We start from the raw sequence: 6,900 nt of genomic DNA, 5'->3' as shown, positions 1-6,900 counted from the left end.
GGCGGCGGGAGGGGCGGAGGGCAGGCGCGCGCCCCTCGTCCGCGCGTGCGCGGCAGGTGCTCTGGGCTGGACTGGGACCCTCGTGAGCACCGGCCCCTGCCAGGACACCCTGCTACTGACAGGCTAGGTGGCATGGATATTTGTGTGCAGCAAACCTGCATTTACAATCATTGGGAGATCATGCTTTTTCACAGTCACTAAGAACAGATGTTATTTGGGGCTCATTTCCTCTCCGGCTTCCTACCGTATGGATGATTTGAAAGTGGAAATCTTGGTACTGACGTGACGAAACTGAAATTCATTTATTTATTAAATATGCATTGTGTCGATTATCTGGTATAAGCTTGGTGTCGGTATTCGAAAATGAGCTAGATCCGTCACTATTTCTAGAGAGCCTAGGGGCGAGGGAGGGGGAGATAAACTTAAGTACAAAGAAAGATAGTATGATAAGAATCTTGAGATAGAACCACTGCTTTGACACCAGGCTGATTCTAGGTGGGTCTGCTCTTGGCACTTCTTATTTGGAAATAATTTTTGTTCCTAATATTCTCTACTTAATATGACTTTTGTCTTAAAATCTATTCTCTCCTGGGAAACAATACACCTGCCCAACGTAATCGCCATTCAATGCAACTTTAGAATTATCTTCAGAACCAGCTTTAGGAAATACTTCAAATATTCACGGTGACTTGATGATTAGGTGGAATTAACAGACTTGCAAAACAGGATTCCCTTCACTACAATCCCAGTGACGTGATTATACTTTTCAGTCATTTCTTTTAATCCTCCTTTTTTATAAAAACAAAGTGGAGGCCTCCCTGGTGGCTCAGAGGTAAAAGACACAAGACAGCTGTGTGAAGCTCTCCCCAGCCACTGCAACATGAATTCCATTTCATACCACCAGAGGTGGGAGTGGGTGGGGGTGGAGGTCAGAGGACTCACCAGAGACAGTAGGGAGCAGAACAGGAAGATCTGCTGAAATACACTGCTGAGGTGAGCAGTGGCTGAGACAGGAGAGGTCTGCTGCGCCATATGGGTCACCTCCCTGGCCAGGATTGAACTCATGCTTCCCCAGCAGTGTCTGGGGAAAGCTTATTAGAGCTGTCTTTAACCCCTGTGACACCAGGGAGGCCTCTTTTAATCCTTCTTTAGAGTAACTAACACATACTGTATATAGTTGACAAAGATTCTGGCAGTTACACGAGATGCTTATATAGCTGAGGTCTTTTCAAGCATAGAAACAGATGATACCACCACCACTTTACAGGATCACTCATGAGATTTGCCCCTCAGTGATGGGCTTGGTTTTAGCATCTACCTTGTGCTGAGCTCAGCTGGTCCTCAGACAGCCTTCTCAAGGGCACAGCATTTTTATCCCAATGCTATGGCTGAGTATCCCTCGCCAGCCAACCATTAAAAAACAGAATTGAGATTTGAGCAGGTTACTTAGAAGGGGGGTGGTGGCAAGTGCAGATTCTGTCCTTGTTAACATTTTTGTTATTTTGTTCTTCATTTATATTTTGACTTTTTTAAAAAATTGCATTGGCCACCCTGGTGGACTAGGAATTAATTTGTCTCAGCGCTGTCACCACTAGAGTTTGAACTGGCTGCTCCCTTCAGCAGTGTATTTCCATCTGCCTCTTCTGCTCCCCACTCTGTCTCTGGTGGCTCCTTTTACCCCCCGGACCTCTGGCACTTGCTCCAATTCTATGTGTGCACACACATACATGAAATAAACATTTGTTTTTAATTGCAAAGTTAATCCCAGGCCCTATACCTAACCCTGACTAGAACCTATGCTTCTAAGAAAGTGTACTTTCCAATGGTATAAATTACCCTTAAACTTTTTTCCTCTCTCTTTGGTTCTCACTAGAAAGAGCCAAAGGGTGTCAGAAATGTGTTAGCACTGCTACATTTCACAACTAAGCCACCATTCTACCCCTGACAGGTGGGATTGGGAAGCTTAAATGAATAAAGGGAGTGAGTGGATGGGACTGCCCTGGGGAATTTGGGCATTACGCTGATGATAAGCTGATGATCCCTTAATCTGATGATCCCTTATGCAAATTCAGATCATCAGTGGGGACCCCCAAGACTTGTCATCCTAACCAAATCCACGAATATGAAGAGAGCCTCTGGACCCTCGCTCAGGGCAGCAGGCCTCTCCTGCCTTGCCTGCTGCTCCCTTTGGCAGTGTGTTGCAATAAATCTGCCTCTTCTGTTCTCCACTCTGTCTCTGGTGAATTCTTTCACCTCCACACCTCCAGTCTACACCCAACTCTGTCTCAGGACAAGAAATATTACTAAGTCCTCTCTGTGAGAGAATTTACTTTTGTTCTCACTTGCCTGAAAACTTAAAAGAAAATGTGGGTGTAATATAACACACTTGTTGAAACTACTTTGTAGGGGTAATTGGAAAGTTAGATAATATATGAAAACACTTATGGGACATTTTAAGCAGTTGGAAGAGTTGAAAGTATTTAACTGATATGCGCAATTAGGCTTTTCAGCAAATGAACAGATGACATCGCACTTCAAGATTAATTTAACAGTATGAAATTTGTTGGAATGATCTTAAATTATCAATATGAACACTGGAAAAAATAGTTGCATCTCATTTATCTGGAACTCTTTTATCTAGCAACCTGAAAGAATGATGAAAACCAACAAAGCAAAAAGAGTGTGAGAAAATACATAAGCCTGAAAGTCTTGCTTTTAGAAGCACTCCCAAGTCCTTTCTTCAAACTTGATCAATTTAATTCTGTTATCTGAGCAACTTTGTTATCTGAGTTCTCACTCTTTAGCAGCTAAGGGGGAAAAAATTAAGAGTTAACTCCTTTTCTGTCCTCCCCCCAAGTTAGCAGTGACTGTTAACTGGTGATCTGGAGGGGAAATGAGAGAAAACTTTTTGAACTCAAGCTGGTTCAAAAATGTAGTTGTCTTGGAGTCCTTATTGTGGATAGAAGCAAGAGCAGCAAGACAGTAAAGACATTGCAACCAAGTAATCCCCTGGGAAAGAAGCTTCCTGCTTCCCCACCCACCCTGGGAAGGGTGGAGCTGAACTGGGAGGAGAAGGGAGAGATGGACTGTGGAGACAGGGAAGGAGATGGGGAAGGAGACACCGAGCAGAGACTGGAAGCTGCACTTGCTTCTCAGCCTTGGACTTGTGCCAGGGACTTGGGGATATGGCCGGAGACACTTGAAAGAGACAGGGACGTGGCTGAGAGGCCCATGGGGAGGCTGACCATGGCAGCCTCCATCTTGAGTTGGAGTTTGATTTTACTCCTTGCCCTCTGAACTGGCCTGGCCCCTCTGTGCCTTTCCTGTGAGTTGCACCAGAAGGTGCCTTAGACTTGTGCCAAGTTTTTGGGCCCCATCAGTTGTGTGTTAAAACAACCCTATTTGATGGATCATTTACCCATTAGGATATGGGTAACTTCAGTGCTTGGTTTGGAAATTATTCTTTCTCACTCTTATCGACTTATTGCACACTATTTGTATAAAAGTTCTTTCCCATTGAAGTTCTTATGCACTAGGGTATTGTCTTGCTGTGGCAGATGGCAGAACCTATTTAGAGCAGACAGGTTTGGGGGTCCTATGACACCCCTCCTCATACCCTGTAACAGTACCAGTATCTCCAGTACATTAGGATCATTGATCATATAATTCGAGAAAAGTTTAAGTAATATTTGGTGTTTATTCAGCACAGATAAATGACTATCTCTGCTGGGCATTTTACCAGGCACTGAGGCTCCATACCAGTGACCTAGATACTTAGAGGATAACCTAGGAAGACATGGCTCCTGTTCTGGAATTTACACTCTAGAAAGACAAGTGTTCTGAGGATCACTAACATAGCTTGGGAGATAGGGGAGACTTCCTGGAGGCAGTGATGCTGACCACATAGCAGGATGACTAAGATGGGGGGCTGGAAAGGAAAAGTGCTTTCCAGGCAGCTACGTCCATGTTGGAGGCACAAATCCAAAGAGCAAGGAACTGGAGATGCAATGAGATTGAAATGGAGAGATTGACAGAGTTCTGAGGACATATTAAGAATAGTATCCTGGACCTCCCTGGTGATGCAGAGCGTTAAAGCACAGCACTAAGAAGTTAAAGCCACTTGCAAAAGAGTTTGCTTCCCACCTGCCTGCCTGCCTGCCCGCCTGCCTGCCTGCCCGGAGGTGACCACATAGAGAGGCAGACCTCTCCCCTCCAGCCCGCTGCTCCCCTCAGCAGTGTACTTTGTAGATCTGCCTGTTGTGCTCCCCACTCTGTCTCTGGTGAAGCCTCTCATGCCACACACCTCTGGCCTATACCCTAGTTCTTGGATGCATAAAAAAATAAATTTTTGAAAATAGTATCCTAAAAAAAATGAAGAAATTTAGAATGATGTGAAAACAACGTCATGATCAGATAGAAATCTGAAGAATCATTGTAGAGCCTCCCTGTCTTGGGAGTTCAGTCTCAGCACTGTTATGTCCTGAATTTGATCCTTGGCCAGGGAGCTAATCCATTTATAGAGTTTCTCATATTTAATACTTTAAAAAAAAGATTTATTTATTTATGCATACAAGATCTGGGGTACAGGCCAGAGGTGTGGGGGGGGGGTGAAAAGATTCACCAGAGACAGAGCAGAGAGCAGAACAGGCAGATCTACAGACACATACTGCTGAGGGGAGCAGCAGGCCACAGGAGAGGTCTGCCTGGCCATGTGGGTTTGCCCACAGGTGGGGGATTGAACTTGTGCTGCAGTGGCTGCAGATAGCTTCATAGTGCTGCGCTTTAACTGGCTGTGCCGCCAGGGAGGGCTCATAAAACCTACTTTTCAATATTTATTGTTTCAAAAACCATAAACTTCCCTGTAAGTACTAATTTTATGACACCCCATAAATGTTGGCATGTAATGCAGGTGCACGTTGGGACCTCAAAATCTGCTCTGGGTTCCTCACCAGGGCCACAGCTGTGTTCTCTGGATTTGTGTGACTGGGGAACAGCACAAGGGAGAGCTTCCAACTAGCAGCAACGCTAACCCACAGTGCCCTTAGAGTAGGCAAAAAACAAAAATCCCGCCAGGAATCAGAAAGTGACTGCTTCGTCTCTGATAGCCCTCCAGCGCCCTCTACTGGCAAAGCTTCATAACAAAATGACTCCACACTGGAAATGCTTCCAAGTCCTTGTGATGAGCAAGTTGGAAGAGATGGATTTGAAGCTGAAAGGCAACAGTTGATAACTGGCATGTACCTGAAACTGGGATTCCATATGTGGTTTGGGTTCTTGAATAGAAAATTTTAATTTGGAAATGAGTGATCTAGAAAGAAGAGGTCGGGCAAAGGGCACCTGTTTTTGCTAGTTAATCAATGCGGATGTGGTGTGGGTTTCGTGCCAGCGGTCTGGAAGTGGTTTCATCCTCTTTAGAAGATACTGTGGTCCTGTTCTTTCCCGATCGTGCACAGTGCGCCTTCTAGAATATTGTCAGGGGAACTCTGATAGGTTGCTACAATGTCTCGACAATGATCTAAACTGATTTTATCCACTCAAGCCAATCTTCACGAAACAATGTAAATCCCAGTGATGCAAAGATCTACTGAAATACACTGCTAAGGCAAGCAGTTATGTGACACAGGAGTGGTCTTCGGCACCATAAGTGGGCTGTTAGCTCCCTGGCTGGGGATCAAATTCCTGCCACCGTGGTGGTAGTGCTTAGACTTAACCCCTAAGCCACCAGGGAGGTCCTAGGGTGTTATTTTTTTGAAAGTCAGCGGAAGATTGATTAGCTACCACTGTGAAAAGTGTTAAACTAAAATGACCCCATAGAATGTGACTTTTCTTACCTTCTTTTCTGTGTGGGCAGATATTGATAGCTTTACTTCTCACACAATGGAGCTGATACATAACTATCACCTTATGAACCAAAGAAGAATCAAAAGTGGAATTTTAAACTAATCTATCTGGAATTTCCTAGTCAACATTGGTGGGTGCCCTTGTCTTGCTGGTAAGACTCCCTTTCCTTTCTGAAGGGAAGGTAGCTTTCCCTGAACTTCCCATTCTTTTCTGTTGCTAATAACCTCTTTGTCTCAGCCAATAAAATCTTCCTTTTGTACAGCTTCTTAGCCACCTTTCTAGATGAGTTTCTTCAAAATTCGGACTCCTTTATAAAACCAGTTAGATCTCTAAATTATTCACATGCATCTTGATTTTTAGCACGATTCAGCAAATATTGGCAAAAGGGACAAACAGGGCCTCCCCAGTGGTGCAAGGAGTGAAGTCTCAGCACTATGAAGCTATCTGCAGCCAGCACGAGTTCCATCCCCAGCCAGGGAGCTGACTCACTTGGCACTTCAGACCTCTCCTGTCTTGCCCGCTGCTCCCCTTGGCAGTGTACTTCAGTCACTCCACCTGTTCTGCTCCCTATTCTGTCTCTGATGAATCCTCTCACCCTCCTGCCCCTCTCAACACCCCTCTGGTCTATACCCCAGTTCTTGGATGCATAAATAAAATAAATCTTTAAAGGGGGGGGGCAGGACAAATGAATTTTCAGACATTTGCCAAAATTTTTTCTCCAAATTATAGATTTGGGCAGCAGTTAATACTTTCACCGCTAGGCAGCAGCATTCACAATGATAATTTCTAAAGGTGGCCCAGTTCCGCAAGGACATCAATGAGGCTTCAGTGATCGTGGTGATCAGTATCAGTTTGTCAAATTAGCCTCTTTGGGGGGAAAATTGCCAGTGAATTACTTTCTAATACATATGTCTAAAAACCAAAAGTGTTGAACTACTTAACAAATATATGCTTTTGTGTATTATTTCTATGAATTTTAATATTTTTGTTTTTTAATAAAGCTTAGTTTTTCTATTATAAAAATGTTACATTCTTCATACTGTAGGTCAAAGAAGACAA

This window comes from Condylura cristata, unplaced genomic scaffold, assembly GCF_000260355.1.
Source record: "Condylura cristata isolate star-nosed mole 26May11 unplaced genomic scaffold, ConCri1.0 scaffold00004, whole genome shotgun sequence".
In the NCBI taxonomy this organism is placed as follows: domain Eukaryota; kingdom Metazoa; phylum Chordata; class Mammalia; order Eulipotyphla; family Talpidae; genus Condylura; species Condylura cristata.
This window is presented reverse-complemented; position numbering follows the sequence as displayed.